The following is a 17778-nucleotide window of genomic DNA, read 5'->3' as shown; positions in this document are numbered from 1 at the left end:
TATTTTATTTATTTACACTACACGTTTTTACTATTTTACTTCTTTACGCTACACACTTTTGCTGCTCGCCTTTCAAATCTATTCTAACCGTCATGTGTCAACCGTCGCGGATCGGCAACTGTCCCTCGCGCCGTAAATTATCGAAGATTACCGAATCATTCCGGTTGCTCGGTCGCGTCCTACAGTTGACATATAATTCCTTTTTAACACAAATTAATCAGTTTAAATAAATAAAATTTGCAATATCCTTAAGAAAAATACACATTTTACAATAACAAAGAACAAAAAATATATTAATTTAATTATGTATTAATATTTAAAGTAATAATTGATAGTATATTATAGCCTCCGAATATTAATGTGAATACAGGGTCAATCAATGAAACGCCATTAGTTGACGATTGCTTTGTACTATTATTGGACGCTTTACAAACACATATTGATCATAAAATTATTTTTATCAACGGTATTCAATCGTATTTATCGCGAACACGTTTCTTTTTGTGTTCCCTCGCATTTCACGGCAACAGAACATGCGTATAATAACGTAGGTAAAACGGGGTTGATCTACTCTATGTACGAAGATCACAATAGCTGTTCCTGCTCATCTAGGGTGGATTTGCATACGCCGACTGGAAACACAGGCCCTTAATCGGCTGAAATATCGTCTCAATTACCGCGGATTCAGTTGTTTCTATCTGTTCGAGAACAATTTATACTCGGAATTCTACTTGAGTTAGCCGGTTTATCCCAGCTTTATGAAACGTCAGATGTAACAGGTTAAGGAAATGGAAAAGTAAGGGCTAGCAGCAAGAATGACGGCTGCTTTGTTAAATGACCGTCATTCATCGTGACCCGTAGAGAGTATTAGATATAGAAGATTTAGAAATTGAGATATCTTAGATTTTTCAGTTTTTATATGCAACGAGTGAGAAATTTTAGTTCATAAATCATTACGCTGTACAATTTTCACAATTTTGAGAATTTTCATTTTTTAAATTTGAAAAATTTTCAGTTTTTTTAAATATTTAAATTCGTGAACTTTCAAGGATTTAAAGTGATCTTTCTAATTTTTATATTTAAATATAGAATTAGTATAATTTAAAATATTTTTAAATTGATGTGCTTGATAATTCAAATTTACAAATTTACAAATTCTTAAATGACTAAATTTCCAAAATTTAGTGATTAGGAAATTTAAAAATCTTGAGTTCAATTTTTAATACTTAGGTTATAAATTAGGTTATAATTTAATTTCATTTTTAAAATGTTAAGAAAACTCAAATTTAGAAGTTTACTTATTTGTATATATACAAATTCATTAATTTTCAAAATTTCAAATTTTGAATTTCTATGTATTCCAATTCACACGTTTCAAATTTCCAAACTTATAAGCTTTTAAATTTAAAAATTAAGAAATTGGTATATTTACAAGATTTTACACCTTAATTAACAATATTTAGAATATTTAGAATAATAGAAGTATTAATAATATTTAAAACAAATATATAAAATACATTTTCGTGTAAAACAATATAATGTATATGACCTATTTTATTAATAATAAATATAACTAAAAAATTATATATAAAACTCTTTCACAAATTAGTATATACATATACTTTAAGTTAAAATATTACTAATTGAACTATTACTTCAACCATTATTAATTTAACCATTACTAATTGAACTTTTATTAATAATAAATAAAACTTAGTATAATTTTAATCGAATACGTATCAAATAATTAAAACTTCCATAATTACATCATTTCACGTTAATTATCTCAAAAAACCATTTTCCCAGCTGCCTGAAAACCGGTAATAAAAACCTTGAATTAAAATCCGTTCGTCATTATCCTGCAATCATTAATTTGTTCCGAAATTATAAATGTATTTCTCTCATAATTACTTGACCATCTGAAAGCATCTAAAATTACTGATACGTTCATTTCACGTACAAAAGAATTATACAAAATTTTATTGAAATCCGAGAGGATCCAGAAAACTCCATTGTTATATATCTATACTCGATAAAGTAACCTAACTCCATTCTCTTTATTCTTCAATAAAAGCAGACCATTCACACGGTCTTTGTATAAAAATCGATGAAAGAGAAAAAATGAATCTGGGTTGGCTTGGTTCCCAAGTACAAATATTCTATTTATAAAAACAACTGCGATTCAAACGTGTATAGTATTCAAAATGTTCACTTGAGGGTTAAAAATGGCCTAATAATAACACTTCAAGAGTCAACAATTTACTCCTAGATTTTATTTTGAGACTTAATATTAAAAATATCAAATAGATCATTTGACCCATTCATAAGTTTACTTTCTTCATTCTGAAAATAAAAAAACTACTAAGACGCTTTACTTTTGATTTTATTTACTTTGCTTCAATTTTATTTATGTTTTAATTATGTGCATTATACGTTGGTAGATATGTTGTCAGTAGTTCGAGATGACACTCGTATATAAATAGAGAAATTATATTTTTAAAACGTAATTTAATTCTAATTTTCGTCAGTTATTAGGACCATAATTCATTCCATAGTGTGCACAAATGGTAATAATTTCAGTAGTACGAAGACAGTTTATCTGATTATTCGAGAGCCGCCATTTTGAACGGAAATGCGCGGAAGTTTCAAAAGCATGAAACTGGTTTGAATATGTAACAGAGTATGCACTGAAAAGTTGACTAAATAAGACACTCACGTCGTAAATTTATAATGATGGCTAAAAAATTCAGCTGCGTATTATTAAACATAAAAATTTCAATTTATAAAACTATTTACTTAAAACTTAAACTATATGTATTAAGAATTGTATGTAATAACTTTAAAAGTATTAAAAGTTGTTAAAAAAGGACAGTTGCGTGTTTGCGATAGGACGTGTCGAGTAAATCAAAACGATTCGGCAACCTTCGATAATTTACGGTTAGGTTAGGTTACAAGTACAGCTTACAAGAAAGAAAAGTGTCAGCTCACCCTAATTTTTAGACAGGAATTCATTAAATTATCACTTCTCAGTTATTTGTTTATATGTTAACAGTTATTTTCTTTACCTGTGGCAAGTATAATAATACGACTTGACGTTTTTAAAAGTATTAAAAGTTGTTAAAAAGGAGCATTAGAAAATGGCAACTGCATGTCTCCGAAAGACGCGTCGAGCGAATCGGAACGATTCGGCAATCTTCGATAAATTACGGTGCGCGAGCCGGTTGCCGGTCTGCGACGGTTGGCACGTGGCCATTAGAATAGATTTGGAAGCCGAATAGCAAACATGTGTCACGTCAAAAGCTAATAGAGTGTTAAATTAAAGAACAGAGTCGTGGAATTCACTTCGAAATCCCAACGAAAGTGAAGATCGCAAACATTGCTATTTAAAATCATCCATAATGCAATAGAAATGATTTTCATCGTCAGAAATTATTAAAGAAATTCCGTCATAAGAAAGTTGTGGTTAGGTTGGAAGTTAGATTAGAAGTTGTGTGTAAAAGGTAGTTCATTGAATCGTACACGAAGAGTACAAGACAGTTTTGAAATTACTTTTGTGTTTGATCGTTATACGTAATAAGAATGACCGCAATAACAGATTTCCGTCGCGTACAAATGGAATAGCAGAGAAAATTCGATCTGTTCCGCGGATCACAGGTAAAGAGGAAGCAACGGAAAATTGTGAAGGTTAGAAGTCTCAGGGGCACCCCTCGGCAAAATACGAAGCCGGGCACAAAGTTTGCCATCTCGTTTCGCCCGCTACTTTTTTTCCTCTCTCCGGCATTGTGCGCGCGTCACCTTCCACGACTTTCCAGGGAAACGCTCATTGTTGTCAGGGCTTTCTCTCGTAACCTTTGTGGAGGGCGAACGGTGTACACAACCATGTACACTCCCACTACTATATATACATATATGTAATACCAGCAATCTTTCTACCGTGCATACAGGGTGAGTCTCGGAGCCTCACGACTTCACATAACTCTTAAATCGTTCGTTGCTGAAACAAATTTCTCAAAACGTTGCATTCTTTCTGGTGTTACACGCAGTTCTTTTTCTTGAAGAAAAATAGGATATTCTTGTTACTTTGTTTTTTGATGGAAACATAAAGGTCACCCTAACGAAGTGCCTAATAGTATTTTGTTGTTGTTGTTGTTGTTGTTACAATGTACAAAGCAAAATAATAATGCAATTTGATACAATAGTATAATTTGTCTGCAATCTTTCGATAGAATTTGTTTTTTATGAATTCCAATCACAGTCTTTTCATCGTTCGTCCTTTCATTCGTTCCCTGCCAGTGAGAAGTTTAAAACCACGCTCACTTGTAATACATTCATGCTTTGCTACCTTAACGCTTTAATCAGTTCCTTATATTCACTCTTGCAATGTTGCCTTTTGAATTTCAATGAAGCTTGAAAATTTGTATAAAAATGCGTTGTATAAAGAAAGTCTCAAAGAGGCAATAATAGTGTATTACTAAAATAAGCCTGAATTTAAATTTATTTTTAGAATAACTCAAACATTATGTAATTTTATTTAATAAATTTTCTTCTGTAGCTAATAACTTATATATGAAGTTATAATTAGGGATTAACTTTGTATATGGTTAGGTTAGGATCCCAGATGGTGTCCCAGATTTTTACCATGAAACTTCACTAATATATTCTGCTCTTAAAAATTCCGTAACTTAAAAACTTTTAAACTTGCAAGGTGTGTAATATAGAAATTTCGTAATGTGCAAATTCTACAATTTAAAAATTTGAAAATGTGCAAGTTCCATTAGTAAGAAACAGTAATCTACATTCCTTAATTTGTAAATTTGTACATATACAAATTCCATGATTAAAAAATTTCATAATATAAAAACTGTAATTTAGAAATTTGCAAATGTTCGATTTTTTGTAAAAGGAACTAGGACACCCTGTATCCTCTCTGAACTATCTTCTCTTTTATACGTGGCGATGTAACAGAGAGGATTCAGAATTCACAGAGTCGTTAGCACTCGTTGAGCCGAACGAGAAATCCTTGATGAACGTGCATCGAAACGCATCAACCCTTTGTGGCTGCAAGGAATTTTGGTCAAAGAGAATTCGGTTGTTTCAAGACGTGTTTTTTAGGTAAGGTCCATTTTAAAGTTACGGTTAGTTGATGTATGGTAATGAGACCGCAGTTATGTACGTATGTACATACCTAGTACCTTTCTCAAGTTCGTTAGCTAGCTGCCGACCATTTACCTCTACAATGGGACGGTTAGGAACTGTTGCTTTTATTTTAATTTCAGTTCTATGCTGCTTTGCGTTATTCTGTGTGTATATAAACGGAGTTTAGGTATGGTACTCGTTTGATGTTGTAATTTGGGTGTTGGAAATTTGCGACTTTGCAGATTGAAATATTCGCGGATTTGAAAACTTGGACTTTGGTCATTTCTGCATGTTGGAAATTTGGGAGTTTGAGAGTTCGAGAATTTAGTAATTTGGTAATATGAAATTTGGAAATTTCAAATGCGCAAATTGGAATTTAGAAATTTTGGAAATTAGTAATTTGAAATTTTGGAACTTTGAAATGTGGTAATTTGGAAATTTGAAATTTAAAAAATTTGGAATTTGGAATTTTGGAAATGTGGTAATTTGGAAATTTTAGAAATTTGGAATTTGGAAATTTTAGAAATATGGGATTTTGGAAATTGGATATTTTAGAAATATCTGATTTTGGAAATTTGGAATTTGGAATTTCGAATTTTGGAAATTTCAAATGTGCAAATTGGAATTTGGAAATTTTGGAAATTAGTAATTCGAAATTTTTGAACTTTGAAATATGGTAATTTGGAAATTTGGAATTTGGAATTTTGGAAATGTGGTAATTTGGAAATTTTAGAAATTTGGAATTTTGGAAATTGGAAATTTTAGAAATATGGGATTTTGGAAATTGGATATTTTAGAAATATGGGATTTTGGAAATTTGGAATTTGAAATTTCGATTTTTGGAAATTTCAAATGTGCAAATTGGAATTTTGAAATTTTGGAAATTAGTAATTTGAAATTTTGGAACTTTGAAATGTAGTAATTTGGAAATTTGAAATTTAAAATATTTGGAATTTGGAAATTTGAAATTTAAAATATTTGGAATTTGGAAATTTAAAATTTAAAATATTTGGAATTTGGAATTTTGGAAATGTGGTAAATTGGAAATTTTAGAAATTTGAAATTTTGGAAATTGGATATTTTAGAAATATGGGATTTTGGAAATTTGAAATTTGGAATTTCGATTTTTGGAAATTTCAAATGTGCAAATTGGAATTTGGAAATTTTGAAGATCAAAAATTAGAGAATTAGGATTTTGAAATTTTTGAAATTTGCAAATTTGGACTTTGAAATTTTGAAAATTTGAAATATGATAATTCGGAAATTTGAAATGTGGAAATAAAAATTTTGAAACTGAGAAATTAGGAAAATCGATGTTTGAAAATTAAAAAATGAAATATAAACAAAGAAGATCTATATCATATTTTCAACATTTAATATATATCATGCGTCATATTTAATACATGACATGTTTCCTCTTAACATTTGAGTACGTTCCCCGGGAAAAAGAATGTACGCAACATAGAACAAACCTAAGAGGAATATAACTGATTAGCTGTTGCAGTCTGTGACCAGGCATCTGCTGAAGGATTATACGGTTAACACCTTACTTGTTTAATAGTGTCAGCTTAGTACTCTAATCAGGAAATGGCAGGCATGCGGTAACGACAAAGTTTGAACTTGAAACATTGTAACAGTTGCCTGAATCACACAACAGCGTATGCAGTACAGAAGTTGACCGCCATTGTATCTCAAAAGTTGGCACATTGTCCCATCCAATTCTTAGACGTACTTATTGTCAGTGAGGACATATCTCCGATATTATATTATACATAGACTAGATGTATCAATTACTTTGTTTTAATTTTGGAACATTTTGTATTCAGTTTGTATTAAAAATATAAAAAGAATATATGTAAATAAGAATGAATAAAATTTATTAAATTAAGTGCAATTGTCAAAGAATGAGACTCAAAATAAAAATTGATTATTTTAATATTTTATTTAAATTTAAATGAAATTATTATAATTAGTATTATTGGAATAAAAATATGGTAAAATAATATGAATAATCATCAGTTACAGAATCTTTGATTTAAATTATAAGTAAAAAAATACAGATATAAATAATTATAAATATATCCTATAAATAAAAATCAATGAAAAAGTAATAATAAATTATATATTTGTTATGTTATAAATTTCTGAATAATATTGCAGAATTTATTAATAATATTACAAACTTATTAGCATAAATTAATTATACTGTAAATTTGTTAGTAGATTTATTAAGAACATTACAAGTTTAGTAATAAATTTTTTAATAATTTTACAAGCTTGATAATAAAATTATTAATTATATTGTAATCTTAATAACTTTTTCAATTGTCGTATAAATTTGTTTATTCTACATTTCGTAAGGAATTTATTCTACAGCAAATTAGTTAATAAATTTATAAATAATATTACAAGTTACATATCACTCCAAAGAAAAAGATAGTGTCTAAAAATAACCACAAATGCTTTGAATCATTTCAGTAACAAATGTGTGTCAGTTGTTCTGCTAAGTACAATTTAATTCATTTCTATTGTATTTAAATTATCTTATATTTTGCATCTCAAATTGGCACGTGCATTTGTAACACATTAATCACCTTTCTCTTCCTTTTCACAATGTCAAATCACCTAGTCATAAATCACCTAACTGTCATACAGGCGATATAACATTATTTAAGGTTAGCTACGTTCGCTAGTTTGCTGAACCACGTGCTGATTAATTATTATAGGTACCTCTTTATACGATGTGACATATGTTTTATGTATTTATTCTGTTTTTTCATTCAGCTGAATAGTCAGCTGCACCCCGAATGTAAATTTGCTCACTATATCTCTGACATTAAACCGCGATCGCTAACCTCTTACTTTGTAATACGTGAATACATTTTCGTGATATCGTAACTGTCGGAAATCCGTAAAATTTGTATAATTTGTTCCGATTTGCTAATATTTCAACGCCCATTTCACATGCACAAAACACTCGTGTTACCTCCTTCGTATATTAATTTGTTTTATACACGTTAGAGTTCAAATCACTTTCACGAGAAGGTATTTATAGCAGTAGGATATTGTACGAACTAACCTACAAAAATGGCGCGTAAATAAAAGAAAATAAAAGATGCGCACTCTTGCGACCGATTCGGATAACATAGATTGCTTCCTCGCAATATTTTCAAGTTAATTCTGAAAATGGGACAAGTCCATTTTTGAAAATGAAGGTAATGATAATATTAAACTTAATGAGGTCACAAAAATATGAAAATACGAACTTTGTACGAGTAAAACGTATAAGATTTATTAAATTTAGCACGTGACTTACACTTATGCGGCTTACACGCTCTCTTCCTTTTTTAGAGATACAAGCATCCACCAGAATTCGCACATCCGTTACCACATACAGACAGTATGGCAATTAAGAATTTATTGTTATTCGAAAATTGTTAGGATATCGAATGCACGTTTTTATTATTCTATTTATTTACACAACACGTTTTTATTCGCCTTATACATCTGTTCCAATAGCTATGTGCCAACGGTCGCGAATCGGCAATCGTCTCGCGCGTCGTAAATTACCGAAGATTGCCGAATCGTTCCGATTGGCTCATTCGCGTCCTGTCAGCGACGGGTAATGGTGTTATTTAACGTTCTATTTGAACAAAAGTTAATTACAAATTGTGGTTTATTTTATTTTAAACAAAATATTGTTCAGAATGATTTTAATGAAAATTATAACTGATACTGTACTGGAAATAAAGCTGGAAGGTAATAATAAGGAAATAAAAATACTTTTCTGGGTAATGACGCCGCTCCAGTCAAATCATCGTTATATTATACGTTAATCCTTGTTATATATTGTCGTTTAATATACTTATAGACATCTTATAAAAATAAACATAAGTATTATGGACATAAGATCCATGAGTTTCTAATAAAAGAGGAGTCCTGGAGTTAGGACTTTGAAAATGTTACGGTGCTTAAATAATATTTTAAAAGTTATATTCTGAAAACCATCTTACCGTCGATGTGACCGATACATCTCAGGTCATGTTCATTTTCTTTTAAGATATAAGTTGATGTTTGAGAAGCCTGCAGGTTGTGGGAAGTTGGTCGGCACCCTTCTATCGTTCTTGTAGGCCCAATGGTTCATTCTGTAAAGCATCGAGTACGAATAGGGGTAGAGAGAGGTCTCCAGGTGGGCGGAGATCGATAGCACTGCGACCCAGCTTTACCCAAGCCAGCCCTGGGGTACACTCGGTTGCAATGTAGGCTCCTTCAGATAAGGATACTTATAGGAATTTTAGTTTTTCGATCTTGAGGATTTTTATATTCTCAAATTTCAATTTTTCAAATTTTTGAAGTTCTCGCAATTTCAAGTTGTTAAATTTTTACATTTTCAAATTTTGATATTTGCAAATTCTCAAGTTTCTAAATGTGCAAGTTCCAAAGTGAACCCCTAAAATCCTTAATTTCCTAAATCATTAAATCCCTAGATTCATGCATCCGAGAATTTGTGAATTTCTCTATCCCAAAATCCCTAGATCTCCAAATTCATAGATCGACAAATCACTAGATTTTCAAATTCTTATCAAAATTCCAAAATCTTTAAATTTGTAGATTCTCAAGTTCCTGTACCCCAAAATTCTAAAATCCCCAAGTTTCTAGATTTTTGAATTTCTAAACCCCAAAATTCCCAAAACCAAAATTTCTAAATTTTTAAATTCCTGTACACCAAAATTTTAAAATCTCCAAATTTCTACATTCTAGAATTTCTATACCTTAAAATTCCCAAAACCCAAATTTCTAGATGTTCAGATTCCTAAACCACCAAATCCATAAATTTCTAAATTCTTAAATCTTTAAATCATTATTGATTCAACTCCAAAAGTCCTTAAAAATCACTGAGTGATCAATCTTCTCCTTAGATGCCATTTTTCTTAGTAAAGTCAGTTTTGCTCTTGACTGTACATACTCTCTCCGCTTGCTGGTTTTCGGTGATCCACCTAACCTGTGCACATTCATATAAGCACACACCTGTGACCACCATGTGTTACGAAAAGTAATTAGCACTTTTTACGGCACATACGTGTACCATTGTTTCACGCTGCCTTGACATTGGCTTACGGGGGTAGCTGGGTTCACCAACTTTTCTAATTGTCGACTGGGAGTAAATTATTGAATTATTGAAATAAGGAAGATGTTAAATTTTTGGATTTGTTATTGTATCGGTATAAAATTTCTAAATTTAAATTTGTTTATTTATTTGCGGATTATGACTCTTTTTGCAAGTAGGATTGTAATCAAATTTCTAAGTCCCTCAATCTCCAATTATGAGATTTCTAAATTTGGTTAGTTTCGAATATTCATATTTGGAATATTAGCTGATTGATGTATTTCTAAATTTTCGAATTTTTGAATTTACGAATTCCAAAATTTCTATAAATTCGGTACTTCTAAATTTGTAATTCTTTTAGGGTTTATTGTATTTTTAAATTTTTACATTTTAAAATTTGTGCAGTTTTATATTTTCAAATTTCAAATCCCCAAATTCGAAATATCTGTATTTCCAAATTTCAAATTTCAAATTATAAATTTTCACACTCACATTTTCAAATTTTTCAATTTCCAAATATGAAATTTCCAAGTTTCAGACTTCCAAATTTGGAAATTCCCAAATTCCAAATATCCTAATATCAAATTTCAAATTTCAAATTTTTAGATTTTTAAGTTGTCACATTGCTAAACTTCCAAATTTCAAAGTTTCGGATTTTTAAGTTGTCAAATTCCTCAACTTCTAATTTTCAGTATGCCAAATTTCAAATTTTTAGAATCACAAATATTCACATTTCCAAGTTCCGAAATTCTCAAATTTTCAATTTTCTAAATTCCAAATATTCAGATTCCATATATACTCAAATTTCAAATTTCTAGATTTCCAAATATTCAAATTTCAAAATTTCAACTTTTCAAATTTTTAAGTTATCAAATTTCTAAACTTTCAAATTTGAAAATTCTCAATATCCCAAATTTCAAAATTCAAAAATACCCAAACTCCTGAATCTCTAAATTTCCAGATTACCCTTTAAGCACCTTCATAAGAGAAGAAACAACATAGAAAAAAATATTAAATATAATTTTACAATTATACTAATACTTAGAATAACAACACACACATTAAAGGCTATATAAAAAAGTAACGAAATGAAGAAATATAACATAATGTGCAATATGATACAGAAAACATGTCGTATATTAACACGAAAATCTAACGCAATTAAGAATTAAACAAAATTGACTGACGCGTGTTTTTAGCATACTACGAAGTTTCCGGATATATTGACATTGAGATGAACAGAGTTCACATAATTTCCGATTCGATTTATGCAACCGTAATAACCGTAATTAGCGCTCGGTTGTTTGCTACGAATTAAAGCGTACTTTCTCAGGAAACTTGAGGGTATCAGAGAAAAGGAAGCCTGGATCATCATCCGTCAAGATATCTTACCTTTCATTATCTTATGAAAGAATATAACGTCGAACATTTCTCTTTTATCGCGTTGCGTTTGGAAGTTTAGATTACTAAGAACGAAATTGTGATGGTGAGAATAAAACAGCATGGGACAACCACTGTGTTTGGCAGTGAGGCTTCAAAATGTCTACTGGATGCATTCGATATTGTTAACCTCTTAGGCACAACGTACGCGAAAGTTTCTCTTCTCCGCATTACGCGAACATTGTCAATCAACTATCCTTATTGCTTTCCTTAACTGTGTACATCGTAGTAAACAGTGTTTTAAATTAAAGAGCAGTTTAACGAAATCACGCACAACTTATTATTTATCCATGAGCGTTCCAAAGTACTTAACCTCTTAGATACGACACGCTTCTATAATGGCTTTGGCGGATACCATCTCCCTGTACGACGGTCCACTATAGTGGTTCACTCTACTGGTTCACTCGCTCACGGATGTTTGAGAGATTAATAATAATGGAAAGATGTTTATTTTAACCTCTTAGATACAACAGGCCTCTATAATGGCTTTGGCGGATACCATCTCTCTGTACGACAGTCCACTATAGTGGCTTGACGAATGTCAGCGTAGATTACGTAGCGCTACAGTGGCTCACTCTACTGGCTCACTCGCTCACCGTTTCAATCAAATAATCGTTTTCATGTTTTGATTCGTACTTTTTGCCTTCACCACGTTTTATAAGAGTACTAGGGGGCGGTGCCCCCTGGCCGTTTCGCGGCCCACCCCCCAAGGCGCTTCGCGCCTATTTCGTGTGAATACGCTTCTAAAGTGACATGGTGAGTGGACCTTGGACTGTGGAGTAGAGGGGGTAGCGATCCGCGTTACAGCGTTATGCGTGACACCGTTACGTTATGATTTTATACTATAGAGTAAGATAGAGTAAGATTAACAAATCCCACAAAAGTACATTACATGTAAATAAAAGGCAACGCCAAATAGTTTAGTCACCATGTAACACCTCTTGCGCTAATACGATATTGGAAACATTTGCAAATTACATATTTTGTGAATTTTCTAAAAAAATAAATTATCAAAGTTAAAGTATATGTATCATATCTTTAGGAAAAATTATAATTTAATCATCAAAAACTTCATTTCAATGTACTCGCATAGAGAACAGCATTGTCACGCATTGCAGTGGTGTTTACGCGTAATTCGTGTCGAACTCTTCCGTACAGAGAAGCAGCACCGCGTGTTCTGCCGTGCGTACAAGGTTAGTCATTCTTCGGAGACCAGATTACACTTCGGTACTCTAAAATAAATCTAAATAATTTGCAGTATAGCGAAGAGTAGTGTTCGTCAGGTAGTAGTAATCGAATTATTGAGATTTGTAAGATGAAAATTGGTAGAACGTCGAATGCACCGTATTGTCCTTTGTTTCTAATGTAACTTTATATGCGCCATCTGCCGGGCGGTGCGTATTGCATCGCGTTTCTTTTCGTTCACTTTCTGTGAAGAGTAGCGTGCGTGTAGAAGCGTAACAACTAAAGTGTGTTTTCAAAAGTAATCTATGTAAATCAGTAATAATTACGTTGTCTATAAAAACTAACAAAACTATACATGTCTACTGTATTAACATATTTAATTTTTCTTATTAATTTTAAGATGAATGAGTAATATTTAAATAAAAAGATGGTGACTCTTTATATCAGTGATGTAATCTATATGTAAAACTTAATTTGAAAAATATTTTAAATGTTTAATACTAATAACGGTACAAATAAGAAGAGTAAAAATCAGAACAAATAATAATAATGATATTAATCATATAAATATAAAGTACAAAGTTCTATGTACACTTACTATTTACACATGTAAATATTTATTTATTTGTAAAATAAATACCTTTTTAAAAAAAAGAAATGTGGAAAAAAGAAGATTTAATATGACATACAGTTTTACAATAATGAACAATAAATAAGAACCCAAATTAAAGTTTAAAGAAAAATGCACTGAAAATTATTTTTGACGGGAAATTCAAAACAGGAATTCAGTATATATAGTGTTATTTTTTATAATCTTTCATCCAAAATGCATGATACTTTGTCACAAAAGTTATAATTGATCTTCTTTAAAGTTTATACTTCAAGAATTTTAGAAGCGTGAAATTTTGTGCAGAAACAAAAATAATGTTATATTTTATTAAATAGAAGTTCTAGCTATCCGTATTTAAAAACAGAAATAATAAACTATCCGGTTTTACTTCAACTGTCTCGGGAATTTTTCTGCAAAAGAGTTCTCATAAAACGCCTACTTTTTGTCAGAAGTAAAGAAGCGAAAGGACCCTTAACGTTCTTCATGCAAAATACAGTAGGCACTTGTTATATTGTCACCAGCGGGGCTGTAAAAGTGGAAAATTCTTGGAATTACGAATCTAGAAAGTGCTTTTTCCGAAAAGGCTTTTTGGGAAATTTATTAATATGGAAACATAAGGGTATTTCAAGGCTCGATAATTTATATCCTTTTTTAATTTGTAATTTAAATATTATCAAATAACCAACACATGGAAGGTTTTGAATTTGAAGTATTTAAAAATTTAAAAGTTTCAAATCTTTTAACTTGAAAATTTAAAACCTTATGAAATTTAAAATTTGAAAATGTGATAATGATATTCCACTCATCGAAAATATGATATCGCATGAAATATCGGTTTTTGAACATTGCGCCGTAAAATATTTTTAGAATGTTCCGGGGTGTTGATACGGGTATAAAAATATGAGCGTATTTGCATGTTTTGGATGCTCCGTTGCGTTCACAAAGCAAATGAAGTCACAGAAAAATGGCTATTATCATACCATTCAACTTTTTCCTCGACAATTTTTTCCTGTCCCGTATCAAATTCGAGATTTAATTTGTCCCAATCGAGTGACGCACTCTGTATATCGTATCGTTTTTCACAGAATACTGCACTCCTCGTAATTTTTTTTTTCGTTCCCGAAAAATATCACCACGGTCGAGAATTACTAAAAGCTATGCGAAAAAGCCCGTTTTAAATTCTGCAAAAACGATTCCGTTGAAATATTTGTGTACGTAATTGGCGGAATTGCGTTTGAATGTCCTAAAACGAACTTTTAAAGGGTCATTAATATCGAATAATGACGCTGTTAGCGTTCGGAATGATTAATAATTCTTGTTCCATATGTAAACGTGACAAATCCGTGAATATGTGTATTCAACTGAATTTTGAGAATCTCTTCTCTTTTATTTTAACGATAACAAGTTTATTTTCAATATCGCCAGTAGCGATTGTTAATTATTTAAATACACAATGGAATTTCATGCTATCTACGTTTTTTTTGTCACATATTATAGTATTACTATTTAATCACGCATTGTATCTCCATGTGTTATATCACGCGTTATATTGCCACGCGTTATATTTTCATGCGTTGCGTCGCTGTATGCTATATCACCACGCCTTATATTGCCGCGCGCTATATTTTCATGCATTGCGTTGCTGTATGCTATATCACCACGCCTTATATTGCCGCGCGCTATATTTTCATGCGTTGCGTTGCTGTATGCTATATCACCACGCCTTATATTGCCGCGCGCTATATTTTCACGCGTTGCGTCGCTGTATGCTATATCACCACGTCTTATATTGCCGCGCGCTATATTTTCACGCGTTACATTACTATATACTATATCACTACGCGTTATATTGCCGCGCGCTATATTTTCATGCGTTGCGTCGCTGTATGCTATATCACTACGCGTTATATTGCCGCATGCTATATTTTCACGCGTTACATCGCTATATACTATATCACTACGCGTTATATTGCCGCGTGCTATATTTTCATGCGTTGCGTCGCTGTATGCTATATCACTACGCGTTATATTGCCGCACGCTATATTTTCATGCGTTGCTTCGCTGTATGCTATATCACCACGCCTTATATTGCCGCGCGCTATATTTTCACGCGTTACATCGCTATATACTATATCACTACGCGTTATATTGCCGCGCGCTATATTTTCATGCGTTGCGTCGCTGTATGCTATATCACTACGCGTTATATTACCGCACGCTATATTTTCATGCGTTGCTTTGCTGTATGCTATATCACCACGCCTTATATTGCCGCGCGCTATATTTTCACGCGTTACATCGCTATATACTATATCACTACGCGTTATATTGCCGCGCGCTATATTTTCATGCGTTGCGTCGCTGTATGCTATATCACTACGCGTTATGTTGCCGCGCGCTATATTTTCGTGCGTTGTGTCACTACGCGTTATATGCATGTTATATGGCTACGCATTATATTACCACGTGTTGTATCACCATGAATCGAATTAGCATGTACTATGTCACCACGCATTATATCACTATAAATTGAATTACTATGTATTATGTCGCCACGGGTTATATTGTCACTCAATATATGGCCATATGTTGTATTCCCACGCGCTATAATACCATGCGTTATATTGCTACGCACTATATTATCATGCGTTATATGGCCACGCGCTATATTACTTTCCGTTATATTACTACGCGCTACATTACTACGTGTTGTATTGCCACGCGCTATACTACCTTGCGTTATATTAATACGCGCTACATTACCACGCATTATATCGCCACTCCCTCTATCATTACGTACTGTATCACCACTCGCTATATTTCCTACTTATCATTACAACAGTAATGACATTAAATATTTGTCCTCTTCTGTTCTGCAATTATTCACTTCTATTGCATATTAAGTAATGCGACATCTTAAGCACCATGCTGCAACCGTCATGATAGTCATTAAATTCATATGCTACAAATAGAATCGGGTGAAACACATGCCGTCTAATTCAAGGCTAGACATTCTCAGGAAGGGATGCTATTACCAATTTCCCTGATACACGCAGGAGCCGTGTAATTAATGTTTCTTGCACGATCCGCACAGTTTCTGCAGTTGTAACTGCTGTGTTGCTCGTTTGATTAATAATTATGTAACCTTCCATGTTTCTGTGCTGTGCAACAGTAGAGATCGATATATTCCTCGTTTTTGTTCTGAGTATCTGTTACAACGTACTTTAATAAATTTTCGAAGGTAATTTTAATATGTTTTGTTCGCTCACAAAAGAACACACGACGTTGGCAATAGCGATTTAATTCAAACGTGGCACGTTTATTGGCAAGTCTACAAGTAATGATTTTGTAAAATTATAGCGCGCAATTTTTTCAAATAACAGTAATTTGTGTTAAACTTTTATATCTCGGTAAAAGCTTGAATGGTCGCTGATTTGTGAAAGTTGAGTGTTTTTATAATTTGGGATATTTGAAAATATTGAAATTTAATAGTTCAAGAAATTGAAAATTTAAAATCTGATCATTTCTAATTTTTTAAATTACGAAACAGTTCTTTGGGAAATATTATTCATTTACATATAATACTTCACTAACATTCATCATGTGAATCATGTGAAAATTTGATAATTATAATATATGCAATAAATTCAGTTCAGAAGCAACAATGCCTCATTCGTTCTTTAATCAGGCAGGTATTGTTATAAAAAATTGCAAGACCCGTAGTGATGATTGTAAGCATATTTTTCAATGTATATTAAAGTGATTTTAACAATACCTCATGGAACGTAGATGAGGTTTGCTGTCCAGAGAAATCGATAATCCTGGGTTTCAAGCTGTGTCGCGTGAGGTGTACTCGTTACACTATACCATCATCAATCTCGTTCTAGCTGCGTCTTTCTTATACCTACGTTTCATATTTCTCTCTTTTTCTCTTTTAATTTCTTCTACAGTCACACAATGAAATACGTACGATGGATTTCTTTTTAGAACGTCGTATCTTTTCTTGAAGAACACTTCTCTTAAGATAATGTTTGAAATTTTTTATCGAAATGGGTGCCAGTTTATCTTGTAAACTGTCAATAATAAAAGTAAAATGTCAGTTGTCATTTAAAGATTCAGTAGTTTGAGATTTTGGGGATATTGAAATTATATTGATGATATAATTTAATATTATAAAGTATAATATGTAGTATTTAGGGTATTAGTGATGATAAATGTTTTTTGACTAAATTATAAAATTTCATCATTTTATGTTTTGAAGTTCCTAATTTTCAATTAAAAAATTTTGGAATACGAAAT

At 31.7% G+C, this 17778-nt stretch overlaps 2 protein-coding genes and 1 long non-coding RNA gene across 9 annotated transcripts in view; 2 read left to right on the top strand and 1 right to left on the bottom strand.

Moving 5' to 3' along the window:
• Nca (neurocalcin homolog) overlaps nt 1–17778 on the top strand; it is a 238087-nt gene that overhangs the window by 81554 nt on the left and 138755 nt on the right. The window lies entirely within an intron of this gene.
• LOC100883363 (neuronal calcium sensor 2) overlaps nt 1–17778 on the top strand; it is a 214689-nt gene that overhangs the window by 81389 nt on the left and 115522 nt on the right. The gene's annotated exons all lie outside the window — the stretch shown is intronic.
• Nucleotides 1–17778, bottom strand: part of LOC105662800 (uncharacterized) — a 61534-nt gene that overhangs the window by 30346 nt on the left and 13410 nt on the right. For 2 of the 5 annotated variants that reach the window (XR_013039093.1, XR_013039091.1), the window contains 2 exons: nt 17255–17552; nt 8453–9281 (listed from right to left, as the gene is read on the bottom strand). The exons of 1 other annotated variant lie outside the window; for it this stretch is intronic. This is a non-coding gene — a long non-coding RNA (uncharacterized LOC105662800). Of the gene's footprint in view, nt 1–8452; nt 9282–15815; nt 16811–17254; nt 17553–17778 lie in introns of those variants that run through there. 2 more of the 5 variants (XR_013039092.1, XR_013039090.1) reach the window with 2 other exon arrangements.

The sequence above is a fragment of the Megachile rotundata genome, chromosome 8 (genome assembly GCF_050947335.1).
Source record: "Megachile rotundata isolate GNS110a chromosome 8, iyMegRotu1, whole genome shotgun sequence".
Taxonomy (NCBI): domain Eukaryota; kingdom Metazoa; phylum Arthropoda; class Insecta; order Hymenoptera; family Megachilidae; genus Megachile; species Megachile rotundata.
Note: the sequence above shows the minus strand (reverse complement) of the source record. Positions and strands in the feature narration are given on the sequence as shown.